Below are 18,601 nucleotides of genomic sequence, written 5' to 3'. Positions count from 1 at the left end.
TTTAGAACATTTAAAGAGTAATGTTCTCTGTGCTAGTTAGCTTTACTGCAGTAACAACAACAACAACAAACATCTCAGTGACTAATAAAACAAACATTTATTTCTCTCATGTTGGCAATTGTTGACAGCCTGTTTCTGCAGTTCCATCATGTGTTTTCTTTTTCCAGGACCCAGGTTGAAGATAGAGTCTCTATTTAGGACATGCAGCTCTTGTAGTATAAAGTAAAACAAGAGAGCAGGAGTGATGAAATTCCTGCTTTCCACTTGCCAATGGTGATGAGCTCACATTTCAATGCCAAAGCAAATTAGGGTACCATTTTGTCAATGAGTTAGGGACGTATGCTCTACAGGGAACGCAGGATGCCCTGTAAGACATATGGCAATGACTAGAAATCTAAAATCTTCTTTTTATAAAAGAGGTGGAAGTAAGTGATTGAGAACATTAGTACCATCTACCACAACTGGGAAACAGCAGGCAAGAGGATGACAAGTCAGTTTCGTGTCCCTGAGATTGAGGGTTGAGGAAGAATCAATAGCTTTCACTGAGCGAATCATTTATTTCTTGTGAAGAGGCAATCTGTTGTGAAAGTCTAATTCTTTCTGCTCTCTGAGATGCAGTTTTTTTGTTAAAATTATCATCTTTTTATAATTAAACATTCATTTTCTTATTTTCAACTGAAGTAATTCCTAAAACTAAAGTATGCTCTTGATTGCATTACCTCTTCAAGCCATCAGCCTAGCTCTTTTGGTCTCTTTAATAGAAAGCCTTTTTTGCTGCTTACCCTCACCCCTTACCGTTTTTATAATTTGGAGAATGCTGAGACTCTTATTTCCAAACATTTTATTATTCATGTGCTTCTTGTTCTCATTTTCTTATTTTTCCTTTTCTCTCTCTCTTTTTAAAATATTTTATTTTTTTTAACATTCTTAAACCGTTTCCTCCTCTTGACTTTTATGAAAAATTCCTTAGTTTTCTCACATCTGATTGCTCCTTTTCTATTTGCCTTCCCTGCGCGTCTTTCTTCTGGTCTGAGTTTGGGTTTCCCTCATGATATATCTATTTTTATCACTCTTCCTTTTCCTTCTGCTTTTCTCCTTTAAGTTTTGCTCACCCCTGTTTCTCTTCTTCTCCTCCCCCTTTTCCTCTTCCCTCTTTCTCTCTCTTTTTTTTTTTTACTATGCAATAGTAAATATATAGGAGACCTTGTGTTTTGAGGAGAAATGTGCTCTAAACCATTGCTAATGATAAAGACAACATGAATTACATTTATGTGATGTCTACACAGTCCTAGCTGAACAAATCTTTCTCTTATAAAACTCCAGAATAAGCAGAACACAAAGCTGACTGGACCATCACATTGGATTCCTGATTTGTTTCTCCATTCCAGATGCCCTAGGCATTGTTGGTGGGAGAAGAAAATATTGTGGGCTACATTAGCCAGGTTTGAATGCCTGCTCTTCATTTGCCTACTATGTGTCCTTGGGTAGTTGATTAACCTCTATGTGCCTCAGTTTTCCTTTCTCTATAGTGTCAATAATAATGGGAATTATAAGGTTATGGTGAGTATTAGTTATATGTGTAGCTCTTAGAAAAGAGTTTGGCTCATGTAAGAAACCAAATGCTTTTGTTATTTATCATATATATTTTCTATAATAATCTGTGGTAGATAAACAAATGTTTGTTACTTTTTCTTTTCTATAGAATTAATCCAAACTCTTAATCCTCTTTCTTGACAATATGATTATAACTTCCTATTCTGACATTTCTTTTTCTAGGTATGAAAATATGACCGACTTCGATTTCACAGAATTAGGAGCAGCTTGACAGTGCGGTATGTATTTTATTCATTTTTATATTCCCAGAATTGCAGTCCTGGCATGTGTATGTATTTAATTAAATGCTTGGAGTATGTGAATATGAATGCCATTTTTTCTCCTAGCGCCATGCATTTGCTGTATTTTTGTCCACACATGGGCATCCTATATTTTTCTGCCTGTTAAAATCACTCCTTCCCTTTTCATCTCTTCCATGAAAATATTTATTTCATCACCTCAGTGAAATTCCACACTACAATCTGGAGATCAATTTTTATGACCTTAATCATAGCTTTGTGCATTATTGACCTTTAATTCTTATTTCTTCAGGAATAGGTCGTGTCTTATTAGTTAGTGATATCACTTTACACCCTTTGATACCAAGATTTTGTAATTATCTGTGTCTCCTATAGTAGTTTACCCGTAATTTTCTATATAACTCATTGCTCTTATTATAATAATTTTCCTAAAAGTGTTTGCTTTTAGGGAATAAATATCTCCCTCCCTTGTTTGCTTACTATTGTTCGTGCCTTGCATATAGTATTTACTACAGATTCCTAATATAGTTATTCAGTTAATTGCCTTGTTTCTGTCTTTGCCACTTGAATCTTTGTGGCATAATGATTGAGTTATTTGCATTTGCATTCTGTTCCCTGTTCTAGATCTAAGTAATTTTTCTAAATGACTTTGATGAATTAATTTATCAACTAGAGAGTGACCTAATGTATTTTTGGATGAAGTGATTCATGAAATGGTGTAAAGTTTCAGTTGAATAATCTCTGGACAAAATAGTTCTTTAGATGAAAGAATAGTGTTTGAGATATTTAGAAAAAGAATATCTGTAGATATGAAGAAATTTAATTTACTTATTCTTTCTATGCTTTTTGAAAACATGTTTTATTAAATTATGATCTCTTTGAAAGTAGAATTGTATTGGCACCTCTTCTTTATAACTTTTATCATGGTGGTAATTTTATATGCACATATGTGTTTTATAGAATTACATTTTACAAAAAATCATATATATGTAATTGTTTGGTGATGACTAATGCACTTATGTTTTGTATAAAAGAGAAAAGTAATTTCTAAGCTTTATAAAATTATAACTTGATGCTATTTAGGGTGACTTCAAACAATTTTTTATTTTTTTGCATTCACATTTTTTTCCTGGACATGTACTTTGTGTGATATAGAACTTATCTGAAAGAGTAAAGGTGCTGATAATACTGCTGTCACTCTACAGAGAAGTAAAGAAGAAACCAATAGGCATGTGATCAAATTTACAAATCAAATTACCTTTGACATTTTTTACAGTATAGCAAAACGAAAGAAGCAGTGAAAACCTACAACCCTTTATTTTTGTATCTTTTTTCTATATTTTTGTTAAAACTAAAATGGTGAGAGAAAGTGGTCACGAATATATGCATATTCAGTTTTTCATAATCCATTAAAACAAAAGAAAACACCACAAGCTATTAATTAAAAGTACATAAGCTCTTATTTCTCCAATTGTTTTAAAATAGCCAAATACTGGGTAGGACATTAGCAGCTGGGATCTTGGAGTTAATGGATCTGAGTTTGAAGACTGGTTTGCCATTTATATTTTGTGATCTTTGCAATGTCACATAAATGTTCATAACCTCAGTTTCCTCATCTTTAAAAAGGATACAATGAAGTCTGCTTTATAGGGTTGCTATGAGAATTAAATGAAATTCAATACAAAGAATATTTAGTGCAGTAACAACATCAGAACCATCTAAGTGTCCATGATGGCAGCAGCAGTGGTGGTGGTGTGAATTACAATTGGAGAAGCACTAGAAGTGGGTAGTGGTACTTGAGAACTGAGGCTTACAGTATTATCAGGTGTCGGTGTAGGTCTGGGTGATGAACCATAGTGGTTGTGGGGATGGTGGGTGTGGTGGCCCCTGTGGGATTCAGGATGGTCGTGGTGACAATGTGGAGTTCCAGGAGCGTGTCCAAATTTTACAAAATGTTTTCCTGATTGCTCAGAATTTATTTGTTTAAATAGTTTTAAATGCTCTTTGGAACTTTCACTAGACTTAAGAGAGAGAATACGAAACACATGATTTTTATACGGTTGATGTGTATGAACTAGCCTGAAATCAGCCTTTAAGTATATATCTATACTATCACTTAAATTTGTGTAAATATTGTGACTTCAGTCCACAAGTAATTTAATGGGTGTACCCACCAAGTAGAGGGTTTTGGATTATGACATTTGGTGAATATGAAATAAACTGTATCTCTGCTATTTTCAAAGCTTAATCATTTTATTACAGATTTTTTTCAAAACATGTTTCATAATAGGCACTATATTGAAAACATTTTGGTGGTCAAATAAGTGTAGAAAATATTGGGGTAAAGTAAACATTTCTTTATTCCAGCACTTACTGGAGTTGTTAATATAATATGCCAATGAATAATTTAGCATATCCAAAGGATATTCAGTATTTCCCAAACTTACTTTGCCATGGAAATGTTGTGTGTGTGTGTGTGTAGCATTTCTCTGAACTAGTGTTTTAGTGTTTCGTGGAGAGCTTTTTGGGACACGCTGTTGTAATTTCTATCGTGAAAAAGAGCATAATAAATTTTACTACTCTCGATAAAAAAATAAAAGGAGACTATGTAGGCTTTGCGTTGTTGTCTTTTCATAGGCCCCCAAATATGAGATTGATAGAGCGTTCTATGAATCTCATGTGGCTGACTCATTTGCACAGAATCACAGACCCTAAAAGCTAGAAGTACCTTAAATCAATCAGAGCATATCTACCTAGTGAAAGCCTCATTTCAGCAATGATTGGGCAATTTTAATTAGCTTTAGTTACATGGAATTTTAACATGACATTCCCATATAATATCCATTTAGGCCTTTGTCTTTCATTTTGTCTTCACTGGGAGAAGTTAATACTGGGATTCTACATATGACGTTCCTCCTGCCTCTTCATGAAACATTAGTTTTCAAAGTGAATACATTCCAAGAAATAGTCAGATACCTGACTAAGATAAAGCAAAAATAAGTTGCACAAATTGTCATAAATTTTCCAGGTAGGTTTGGAATTTTTTTCTAAATATCAGCATAATTTGGGTCACTAAACCTAGACAATATCTATTCCACAGCATTAGAAACAGGATAAAATTTGTTTGTTTATTTTTAAGGATTCATTTTGAGTACTTGTCTTGGAATGGGGAAAATAGGGAGCAGGGAGGTGTAAGAGGATGATGTGACAAACAGTTTAGGTGACATGTTCTACTGTGAAGCTTACCTCCATTGTTACAAGGAGTGAGGGTTATGAGAATTAGGAATGATAGAGTATGGAAACAGGGATTTGTAACTTTAAAGTCTTTCCAGATGATTCTAATTTTCTTTCCTTTTCCATTGAAAACTATTAATTTTGAGAAAAGAAATTAGGTTTTGCATTTTATGGGATCATAGGAGATGTTCTTTATTAAAAAGCCATTAATATTTATAAAAACAGATGTTTATGAACAAACAAATATAGATAATTTTTGGCATTAAGGCTGGGTAAACTGTTTTTCATGTGCTAAACTGTCCTATTCCCCTTGTAAATTAATACGTATCTAAGAGGCAGGCGACTGGAGGTGAGGTTTTGGTACTTGCAGAACTATTCCCATTGGGTGACTCTGGCTCTCTCAATATTTTACTAGATTGGGAATAAAAAAAATAAAATACAGATATTATACACTATCAACGCTTCAGATATAACTGACTTTTGATTACGAATGAAAATGTAAAACAATCACCAGAAATATAAATAAAACTAACTTCGTTTGGATTTTCACCTATGTGCAGCGGCTGACTAAATGAGATGAAGAATATGTATATATATCTGTTTAACAAAATTAGACACAGGGCATATATGGCATTTTAAGAATACTGATTATAAATTATTTCTGAGTATACAATATAGTTGGGTTAGGGTGAAGCGAAGTCTTTAAGAAGAACGGTTCCTCTCTCTCCACATTCTCACTGGTGTGTTGCTATTCAGTGTCCAGTCTCCAGATGGTGTTTGATTTGGCTCCTTTTATTGTAATAACTGCCATTCACTCAGGTGCTAAGCCTGGAGACCATTAAGGAACCAACATCTTTACGAACTTGGTATAAGGAAAAACCAGCTTGTCTTCTGCGGGAGAGAAAAATAGGTGATCCAAAAAGTTCTAGAATAGGGTTTTTCACTGGATGAAAAATCCTCCTTGTTACATTTTAACATGAAACAATAGGAGAAGAAGCAGTTCCCATAATTAGCAGAGCCTATGAGACATTGTTTGTTCATGAAATGATACTGAATTATGTTTGCAGCCATAAGCCTTAGACAATGTAAGTTACACTTTAGATAATGTAATTTAGGTGCAGTTATTAGGTAAATAAATCTAAAAAGGTTAGAGGATACAAGCACATGTTCTTGATCGGAAGTTATACATTATGTCCAGAATTTCTTAATTTATTTTATCCATGTGAAATCCTTTATATGGTTGCAAATTTATTTTATAGTGTTCCTCATAATCCATTTTCTTCATGTATCTTTCGTTTGGGAGAGGCTATCAAAGACTAAATGCTATTGTAGAGGTAGAATCAGGACACACAATTTAAAAGTATGACACTACAATGTCCTACTAATGTATGTTGGGAATTCTAGAGATTATCAATATGTGGAAAAAAAAAAAGAAAATTGTTGATTACATCCCAAAGTTAACAAAAGATTACAGAGAAAATTAAATTAAGGTCTAAGGCAAAAAAAAGAAAATCAAAACTGTGTGTGCAGTATAAAGCTATGTTGAACTAACACAATGAACTGAATGTACACTTTATAACTATGAACTGAATAAAAAATAAATATATGTAAGATATACAATATACAGAGAAGCAAGAAGTCAAAGTCAAGATGATAACAATCAAAATCAGAGACTTCATCTTGTCTTGGGGTCTTCTCATCTTGTCTTAGGGTCTTCTCAAAGTAAGCAGCAAGAGCTGTTTCATTGGTGGTGGGTAAATAAAAGAAATACCATTTTTTTTTTTTGCTAGATTTTAACCAAAGGCAAAACATTTATGCATGTTATGGCACATCTATGACATTCAGTATTTCCCCTTTATCCATGGAGGCTATGTTCCAGATCCCCAGTGGATGCTCGAAATCACAGAAACCATATATATATACTATGTTTTTTCCTATATATACATACTTACGATAAAGTTTAATTTACAAATTCAGCACAGTAAGAGACTAACAATAACTAATAATAATATAGAACAATTATTAAAATATACTTAATAAAAGTTATTTGAATTGTTCCTATTAAGTAAAATAAGGGTTACTTGAACACAAGCACTGCAATACTGTACGAGTCAATCTAAGGTAACTAATGGGTAGGTAACCTGTAAAACATGGATACACTGGACAAAGGAATGTCCCTGGTTAGATGGCCTGAGATTTCATCACACTAATAGAAGGGCATGTAATTTAAAATTTATGAATTGTTTATTTGTAGAATTTTTTATTTAATATTTTCAGACCATGTTTGATTACACATAATTGAAACTGTGGAAAGTGAAATTGCAGATAAAGGAGGACTATTGCATATCACCAAGTTTATTTAAAAAGTATCAAGTCTAACAGATATATGTAAAGATTAAGAGTAATAAATTTCGATAGCTACAAATAGTAGTTAAGAATGTAGACAAAAGTTAGTGCTTGTTTATTGTCAAGAAAACATATAGAACTTCCCTTTGAGCTACTATTTTACAATCACTAAAGATTTATTTAAGAAGGTAAAACCAAAATATGATCAGGATTGTGGTGAGACTCATTTCTTTGTACAGCCATTTGTTCTATTAATTGAGTTATTTTTTAAAAGAAAGCGCTATGGCAAAATGCAAAAGAAACATGAAAATGTTCATACCTTTCACTTAAAGAGACTCAGTTCTAGAAATTATCCCTGATAAAATGACTAATAGAAAAAAATTTTAAATGTTTATTCCAATGTTACTTATAATTTAAAAATATGGATATTAATAATCATGAGGACTTTGTAGAAATTGGAAAAACGTTTATGTTATAATGATAAGTGGAAGTCTAATACCACACTGTATATAAATTATACAAATAGATAAGGACAGAAAAATGTAAGCAAAAATTAAAATGTGTGGTATGATGGTTTAATATATGTGTGGATTTTCTGTTATTAAAAAATTTATGGTGTTTTCTTGATTTTATAATTTAAATACATAAAGGAAGTCAAGAAATTGTCATTAAAATGCACTTCTGGCTCTGATTTTGACCTTAAATACTTAAGATACTAGACAGAAAAATTTAAACATGCACATAGAACTTAAAAATGTATACAGTTATAAGTATTAAATATTTTATTAATCTTGCCATCAGTATTATTTTTGTTATCTATGAGTAACTTTTAGAAATTTGACATTTCTGCTAAACTTTTTATTTTCTTTTGATATAATCATAATTGCTAGATTTTCTTACCCACATGAAATGACAAAAACAAAACAAAACAAAATAAAACCAGCAAACCTAAATCTCTTCAATTACAGTTATTATACAATTAGCCTTTTTTTCATAATTTTACATTCACATATCATACTTCAGTAATGAAAGAATGTTTTTGTCACTATTCACTTAACCAATTTTTCTCCCAAGAAAAAAAGTAGTGAAATTTTGGTAATTATTTATACTTACAAAATCTTAGCTTCAAATGGGACCGCTTTTCTAATCTTGAGTTATAACATTAAAAACATGATAGCCACAACTTAACTGATGAAGAATTACTATGTTTTAATAATGACTTTATTCAGTAGGGCATCTTGTGATTTTAAGAGAAAAAAACACGGGATCAGTAGTCATAAAAGTTGAACTTCATTCAGTTGTCAAACTCTGGTTACATTACTTAACCAATGTGAAGCCCATTTTTCTAATTTTAAAATTAAGTGATTAATTTATTTGATGAAATTGTCACATTCCAATATTCCAAGAATAAAAATAGCAAACCAAAATAATAATTGTGTCTCCATCATTGAGAACAGTCACAATCTCGAGCAAAACGTATGACACATTTAGATATTTATGTGCCCTTCCCTTTATAATAAGAGATGAATTAAATTGAAACATTCAATTAATTAAAAAATCAGCCCAATGAATTCTTGCATAATTTGGTACAATAGATGTTTCTGCTACTGAAAACATTTTCATTTTTTTAAGTTACAAAACTAAAGTCTTCGTTTATGTCTAAAGGGATTCACTTTAAATCTATTTGGGATTCCAGAGGACAAGCTATTTTTATCATGTTTACTGAAATTATTAACCTTTTGCTAATAAAAGTAGATAGAGCTATGGTTGATGAATTTGTTATTGCATTGTCATTTCAAAAATAATTATGGTATTTCCTTTCAAATACATTGTCTATTAGAACTCTGTGGAAAACAGTTTGAGATTTCATAATAATTACACTAATTAGAAACTGGATTTAATCAGAGCTAAAGAAAATTAATTTAAGTTTTAGAAATTTAAAAAATGATACCGTAATAAGGGATTTTCTCTCTCTGTCCAGAAATGTCAGCGTTGTCTCAGCTTCTGAAGCCTGGAAGCTCAGAGAAAGAATATAGGTGATTCACGTTTTATAAAGGATTTCTCCCCTCTCCTTCATCCTTTCTATTTTGTTTTTATTGTTAAGCAAAATATTATTATTATTATTTAACATTTGCTCTGGGCTAATCTGACTATTTCCTGAAGCAAAAAAGGTGTGGTATAATCTTCAAAAGTTGACATTTGTCCTTTTCATTTTTCAAAGAAGCGTTCTGGCTAATTGTGCATCAGCAAAAGCAAAAGCTTGTTTTTTATAATTTAAAGATAATTCTCTGAGTCTATTTCTTTCCTTTGTTTTGGTTGTTTTCTTAAATAACAACATTTTATTAACACAGCAATAATTAATGAAACTTGACTACAAACGCTAGGTTTAGGGAACATTTTTGTAATTAAGATTGCTGTTTATATTTGCCTTGCTACTACTATTTGTGAATGTTGTGGACTCCAAGCTGGCAGAAAGTATTTGAAGAGGGTAGCTTGTTTTGTATTCATGTTTAGCTTTCTAATGTAAAGTACTTCATTCCTGAACGTTAGTTTTTAGAGATTATAAAATGAGCTCTACTGAAACATTGGAAGGTAGCTGCAAACATTGCAGACTTCCTTGACTTTTTGGGACAAAAATATCAGAAAGTGATGACTAACGAACCGTGTTGACACTCTTTAATATGCATGGTACCACTAAACCAATAATAATTCTTTAAACAAATTGTAACAGAAGGTATGTAGTGCACCACAGTAACTATCTTGCTCAGGAGAAATGGTCAAGTTATTGAACAATATGAAATGTGAGCATTTTGGTAGTTTGACATTTGTTTGAAGTCAGTAAGTTTTACTTTTCATGAAAATGGTGTTTATTACCAGATAGATAGGAAAACATCATGTATTTACACGTGGAAGGTCTACTTATGGGTAATCAGATTTGTGATGCTTTTCTTTCAAGTAAGCTGTTAACTGTGGTGTACCTTGGCATAATTCACCCGGTGATGAACTGAAGATCAGATAGATGAAAGAAGATCCAGACTTTTTATCCTAAAGGTGAATTTGAAGGCACTGGACACAGCTTCTCCTTGGTTATTGGTTTTTAAATTTGTTCATATCTTAAAATTTTTTTTTTTAGGAGAGCAGCCTATATTCTAAATCAAGTTACAGACCTAGATCTGTGTGCTTTACATGAAAAGTAATTTTGTACATGAAGAGAATGACTTGAGAATATAAGTAACTAGCTCTTAGTTTCAAAAGCCAGTATTTTAACCAAGATTTGTTTATCTCCTTAGCTTTTCCTTTTCTTTGAACCAAAATATTTTGAAGTATTTTTAACTTCTGTTAAAAGAATTTTTGATGAGTTATTATAATGTGTAAGCTGTAGATAAACTGTCTTAGGCATTTTTGTTCTTTATCAGCTAGTAGATTTTCTGATATAAATTTAGGTGATGAATAATGCTTTTGGCAAAGTAAATACCAATGGTGCCCCCCCCCCAAAAAAAAAAAATACGCATTTTAAGAGCTGTCATCTATGTATTACTTTTTGAAGTTGAATTGAATTACGGTAGCAATGTGCAGTATGATGTTCGCTCAAAAGATGGCGTTAATCAAATGAATGTTAGCGTCATTCATTGTATTACAATTTTAATACAGTTTGTTCCTTTCTTAAAATGTGTATATATATTTTTGGCACCCTCTGTATATATGAGCTTCTTTCGTTTTCTGACTTTGTTGAAAATTATATATAATCCAAAATTCTATAGAATGAGAGAAAATGTGAGAATTCCAATTCACAAGATGCCCTCATTACAGAGAGGCAGCCAACTTGGCTAAGAACAGCTACTGATCGGGACAGATGCTAGAGCTTTCATGTTTTTACATAAAATTTTCATATCAAGGAGTCTATGTCATTGAGATTGTGCTTATTTTATTATCATCCTGATTAATAGTATAAATGGAATATACTGATAAATATTAGAATATTGTTCCTGCTATGGTTTCTTGTCTCTCTACCTCTTGCTTTTTCTATCAACCCCAATTCAACTTTTGCTTTTTCATCAAAATAATCTTTCTAAAGTACAGTTAACAAATTAATCCCTTGCTTAAAACTTTTGATGTCTCCCATTGTCTATATCAGCATTTCCCAAACCATGTAAGATACAGCATTAGTTCCTAGAGTTCCTGGAGCACCAGGAACATTTCATATACTTATTCTCATTAAAGACTCCAGGAAATTCACCCCAGAATTTTATCAGTGCATTTTACCCTAAAGCTCTTTTTAACTCTTACAAACAAAATTAATTCCAGTGAAACTAGCTGAGGAAATATGAGCTGTTAGTTATGTGAAATTTTAACCCTAAATTGCTACACATGATGTGATGGTTAATTTCACGTGTTAACTTGGCTAGGTTACAGTACATAGTTACAAACACTAGTGTAGCTGTTGCTGTGTAGGTATTTATAAGTCTGATTAACATTTGTGATCTGGTGACTTTAAGTAAAGCAGATTACCTTCCATAATGTGGATGGGCTTCATCTAATCAGGTGAATGCCTTAAGAGTAAAAACTGGCAATTCCTAAAAAAAGGAGGAATTTTGTCTTGAGATTGAAACAATGCAAACCCTGTTTGAATATCCCACCTGCTGGTTTCCCTTGTGAATTTTGGACTCAAGACCACAATATCAACTTTTATTAACCTGTGCTATGGATTTTGAATTTAACAATCTCCAAAATTACGTGAACCAATTTCTTAAAAGAAATCTCTATCTATCTATCTATCTATCTATCTATCTATCTATCTATCTATCTATCTATCATCTATCTATCTATCTATCTATCTATCTATCTATCTATCTATCTATCTATCTATCTATCATTTATCTATCACGTTATCACCTGCATCTTGCCCCGGAGAACCCTGACTAATATACGTGTCTGACACAATTTGATTGTTTTTGCTTTGTAAGGTTATAATATCAGTCAAAATTTGGTATATCTGTCACCAGTCTCTCTTAGATCCACTGTGCTCTAACCTTACTTCAGTATTATTGAGCACATCACATATGTTTATACTTCTGATCTTTGCCACTTCCTTTCCCACATCTTGAAACCAGTGATTCCCATCTTGTCCTGGTAAGCTCATATTCATCTCTAAGTATTTTGTTCACACCATCCTTCCCCTGGGAGCATTCATAGTCTAATACATGAAATCATTATTCACTGTTTCATGGAATTCATTCCTTTAACATGATTATTGAACATCTACTGTGTTCAAAATTCTCAGAATTGAGCAGTGGACAAGGGGGATATGATCCCTTCCCTTAGGATGGAATGATCAGCCATGTTTACTCAGGACACTAGCTTATACCTGTTGCTTTGAAGTCATTATTAATAGTCCTCCTTTCAGTCTTAAAAGTGTTCTGATTTTGATTATAAATTATGTGATCTTTTTAATTATCCAAAGATGCAACCTATTAGGGAAGATAAATATTAAACACAAATTACAGGTTGTAATCTGTCTTTTCCCCTTCAACCTCCAAATATGTTGGAGTCCTAACTCCCAGAACCTGTGAATGTGACCTTATTCAGATATGGGGTCTTCTCAGATGTACCCAATTTAAAATGAGGTCATACTGGATTAAGGGGTCTAAGCCAATGACTGGTGTCTGTATAAGTAGAGAAAAATTTGGACAGAGAGATACACAAAGAAAATATGTGATAAGGGAGACGGAGATTGTCGTGATGTGTCCATAAGCCACAGCATGTCAAAGATTGCCAGCAACCACTAGAAGTAGGAAGAAGCAAGGAAACATCCTCCTCTGAAAACTTCAGAGAACACAAGTCCCTGCTGACACCTTAATTTCAGATTTATATTGTTCATAACTGTGAGAGAATACATTTCTATTGTTTTAAGCCCCCGGTTTATAGTAATTTGTTATAGCAGTCATAGGAAAGTAATACAAGCAATTTAAAACATTATGGGTGTCACAAAAAGCAAGATATTGTGCACCATTGGGCATTGTGATGGCAGAATACAGAAGCCTACATGGAAGTAACATTTAAGGGATTCAAGAATGACTCAGGGACAGTATAGCATGTTCAGTGATTCTGAGTAAAGACATAGCTTGATGCTCTAAAGAAACCTAAAGAAGATCTATATAGTTGGGATTTAAGAGTAAAAAATGACAGCAGCATATCATGAGGCTTCATAGATAAGCAGTGTCCTAGTTGTGGAGAATCTGACAAAAATCATAAAGATTTAATACTTTATCCTAAAGTTGGTGCAAAGTCACTGAGCATTTTGAGTATGGAGATGGATGTGGAATGATCAATTTCTGCTACAAAATGTCACTCTTGCTTGAAAAAACCTGGGATAAAGAAGTGGCAGTGGGGATGGAGGCAAATGGATTCCTGAGGGCCCAAAGGTAAAAACTTTTTGTTGGGTGTGGGGAATGAGAGAGAGAGGTGTGAAAGAAGAATCCCAGTTTCTGGCCTGGACAACTGTGCAGGTGGTGCCTTTTGCTAAGATAGAGGATATTAGAAAAGAGAAATTTGAGGGAAAGGGAATTTCAATTTAGACTTCTATTATCTCTGAAAAATCCAAAAGAACGTACCAATAATGTTGTGGAAATAGACTGCAGATTCAAAATTTAATTCTTGTATCATTTATTTACTCTTAATGTGCAACAAGTAGAATTGGGCAATGCCCATATACCACACACATAATGGCCCAATTCTCCAGTCTTCTTGGTACCTTGAGGTGATGAATATTCTTTAACACATCCTCATATAGAGCGTCTTAGAACTGTTTTTCTGTGTGGTCAGAAGTCCTTTCATCTCTCCCTCTCCCTCTCCCTCTCCCTCTCCCTCATATTGCTATCAGGAATTTCTTATAATGTTAAAGAGAATTTTATGCCACAGGGCAGGGGTAGCTGTGAGTAAGGGATACTGTGGACTGTGAAAATTATATCAGGCACTGGTGACCCCAACTCTCCACATTTTTCAGTCTTTAGCTTAAATCTCACTTTCTCAAGAAAGTTGCCATTTCTTATGTGTCTAGATTTCTCAACTCTTTTTGGATAAATATACACATGTGTCCTTCTAAGTTTTTGTATTATTTATGTTTAAGTCTTTGATTCATGTAGAATTTACTTCAGAGTATGGTTTTAAATAGCACTCTAGCTTAATTTTTCCCCAAATACTCAATTGTTAAGGCAAGATTAATTAACCACCATATCCCATGGTTTTGAAGTCGACTTTACCATATACTAAATTTTTATATTAAAATGAATTTCTGGGTTTTAACAGCTGCCATAATTATTTTAGTTTATAGTCTACCTTGTGGTGTAAATCCTTATTCCTCTTCACTCCATCTCCCCCCCATGTGTACTGTTTATGATTCACCCAATGCTTTGGCTTTTTATTGTTTTAATATAATAATAAAATTATGAGTCCCTATAAGTTATTCCAGAGCTAAGTTATTCTTTAAACAAACGGTAGATTTTCATTTTACTTACATCCCTCCTAATTTGAGTATTCTGTACTAGAATATCAAACACATCTACATACAATAAACTCTAATCATCACCATATATTTGACCCACTTTACCCTCATATACCACCCACCTCCACCTTTACCCTCTGATAACCACTAAACTATTGTCTGGGTCTGAGTTCTTGTTTCTTCATTTGTTTGTCTTGTTCTTTTGTTGTTTTCATTTTTATATACCACATATCAGTGAAATCATATGGTTCTCAATTTTTTTCTGTCTGACTTATTTCACTTATCATAATAATCTTAAGATCCATCCATGTTGTCGCAAATGGCAATATTTCATCGTTTCTTATGGCAGAATAGTATTCCATTGCAAATAAAAACCACCATGAGATATCACCTTATACCAGTTAGAATGGCTATCATCAACAAGACAAATAATAACAAGTGTTGGAAAGACTGTGGAGAAAAAGGAACCCTTATACACTGTTGGTGGGAATGCAGATTGGTGCAGCCACTATGGAAGGCGGTGTGGAAGTTCCTCAAAAAATTAAGAATATAATTACCATCTGACTCAGCAATCCCTGTCCTGGGTATCTACCCAAAAAATCTGAAAACATTTATCTGTAAAAATGTATGTGCTCTGATGTTCATTGGTCATTATATTCAATGCGATTGGTGGTCACAGCAGAATCAATGGAATAAGTCGTGAATATCTTATGCTTTCCCATTCTTATCATTAGTTCTGAGTCTGGAAGAAATGGGTATTCCATTTTTTTGACTAGGTAGAATAGTGATGGTATTGTCTCCAACTAGAGAACTATTTTCCATAATTGTTTCATCTAGAAACTCAGGTGAAAAAAATCCACTTGATTCAGTTAAAGAATAAATCATCTAGTAGCCTAAGTATTAAAATTGATAGAAGAATTTTTGAGAACAGTTGCATCATTGTGAGAATTAGGGTTTTCCACTTTGGGGATGAAGTTTGGAGTTTTTTGGTAGTTTTGATATCAATTGGAGTTCCTTGGGATAAATGTTTCAAGATTGCAGCACTGGCATAGGGTGCATGAGACTTAAATGCATTGGAATCATTAATGTGATCTTTCCTATAAGCGGACCATTCCCTTTCTTCACTAGTTCAAAATCATAGTTATCTGCAACATATTCAAGGACACTGTCAACAGTCTTAATAGTTACTATATCCTCATTATTTGGAATAGTTTTACCTGCCAAAAGGATGTCATGTGCCGCTTCCGAAATGTGTTCTGTAAAAGGAGCTATTTTAGTGAATGTATCTTTCTCTATAAACATCTTTTCTCCAAATTTATTGTTATTAATAATGTTTTTTATGTCTCTTGTTGAAATAATGATAGTAGGTGAAATAATGGCTTTGTCAGATGCAGTATTTCTTTCTCCAGGTGGAATAATATTATTAGTCTTTGTTGTGGTGTCTTTTTCATTCTGATAACTGAATCAAATTCAGAATACTTAGATGAACTCATGAATGCTTTGAAATCAGAAGGAAGAAGAAATAATTCTGATGGTAGGCCTATGCCCCAGTGGGAATATTTGCAATGATCTTTTCTCTGGTAGTAGACTTCAAGAGAAGAACTTGGAACACTAGACCTAGATGCTTCTGGAAGAGTGATTGTGAAGTCAACTGAAAATATTCCTTTTGAATTGGAGGTGCTTGAGGTTTAGTAAAATTAGCACTGAATTTACCAGTGAAAGACTTATCTTTCAATGTACTTGCATCTTTTGGGAAAGAAAATGTCTGCTTCAGAAATCTGGACTTCCTCCTCCACATTGTTGTCAGTTTTGGACAGAGTATTTGGTTCAGATACGGAGGGAAGGATTTTCTCCATAGCTGAACTGAGAATGATTGCATTTATATACAAATTTATTAGCTAGATCTTGATTAGAAAAGTTAGCTATTTTTCTTTCTTCATAGACCCTATGTTGAGAGGCTTTTGTAGGAAAAAAGGCTTTCATGATTGTTCTCATGTTTTCATGATTGCTCATCTGTATCAATTTTAGAAATGTCAGTAGTTTCTGTTTGCCGAAGTCATTGAATAAAACTTATTATTTGTGGGGTTGTCTGAAAAAGTAGTAGGACCAATGGGAAGTTTAGTTGAAGTCAAGGAGTAAGGCTTGAGGTCTGTTTTATTTTTAATGGGACCATCACCATCATTAATAGAATTAGGGTATTCAATCATTGTCTCAAACATGTTTGACCATAGAACTGAAGGATTAGCAAGGAGTTATTTGTCACTGGGTCAAAGATTTCAAGATTTTCATTTAAGGCATTAGGAATAACCATGTACTTTTCTGAGATTTGTAGAGCTAGGAATCCTCTAAACCTAATATTGTCTTCTGGCAACATAGAATCACCTCCTTTATAACAACTGTCAGTAGAGAAAGTAGTGGTATAATCCACAGTGTGGACTTTATTCATAGATGAAGAAGAGATTGGAGCCCTGTCATTTAAAATTTCTGGATCTTCATTGATAAATAAAAGTTTATCATCAGGATGACACTGAACTTAGTCAAAGGAATAATGCTGCCCATGAGTGTTGCATCTCTGCCATATTAGGTCTAACTTTAGCATTGTTCAATCGGGATGATAAGATGTTTTCTGCTTCACCTTTGATATCAATGTTATAAACAGCAGATGAAATCAATTTCTGTAGAATTGATTCTTATTTTTTAATGGAAAGGTGATCACAATGGGATCATTTCATTCCTCTGGGAACAGCCCTCCCTCTACCATGGTGGCCATGATTTCTGAGTCTGGAACAAGTGTATATTTCATCTTTTTGTCATCAGGGAGAATGACGATGGTGTAATTGTCTCTTAGAGTGTCCCTTTTCAAAACTGTTTTACCTAGAAGCTTGTGAAAATTCTTACTTGCCTCAATTAGGGGATGAGTCATGGCTCTGAGAACCTTAGAATTCAAATTGTCAGTGAGACTTTGGGAAACAAGAGCACCAAGGTCAGAACTGGTGAGTTACTCTCTAGATATCAGAATTTGCAGTATTTCTTTAGTTTTAATCTTTAGTTTTGAGATAACTGTTCAGAGGCATCAGCACTGGAGTAAAATGAATGAGACCGAACTATTTGGGGGTCATAACTGAGAGTAATTTTCTTAATAATAGGATTTTTCCCCCTCCTGTGGTTAAAGGACATATTCATTTGTGACATGTTCAAGAGCTCTGTCATTAAGCACAATGTTTATTGCATTCTCATTATTTGAAATATTTTCACCATCTAAAATAATGTCTGAAATGTTTTCTGTAATAGGAACTACTTCATATTCAGTGATTTTATCATTCCCTACAAAATTACTGGGCACAAATCCATTATCATTATTATTATTTTTTTCATTGTACACAAATATTTATTACTATTATTATTTAATTTAATTTTATTAAATTTATTGGGGTGACAATTGTTAGTAAAATTACATAGATTTCAGGTGTACAATTATGTATTACATCATCTATAAATCCCATTGTGTGTTCATCACCCAGAGTCAGTTCTCCTTCCATCACCATATATTCGATCCCCCTTACCCATTATTAAAAATAGTGTTTAATGTGTCTTTTGTTGAATTATTGATACATGGTGAAATGATGGCTTTGTGAAATGGAGTATTTCTTTCCTTAAATGGAACATT

The sequence above is a fragment of the Rhinolophus sinicus genome, chromosome 1 (assembly GCF_057876585.1).
Source record: "Rhinolophus sinicus isolate RSI-liver-muscle chromosome 1, RSI-T2T, whole genome shotgun sequence".
NCBI classification, from domain to species: Eukaryota; Metazoa; Chordata; class Mammalia; order Chiroptera; family Rhinolophidae; genus Rhinolophus; species Rhinolophus sinicus.
This window is presented reverse-complemented; position numbering follows the sequence as displayed.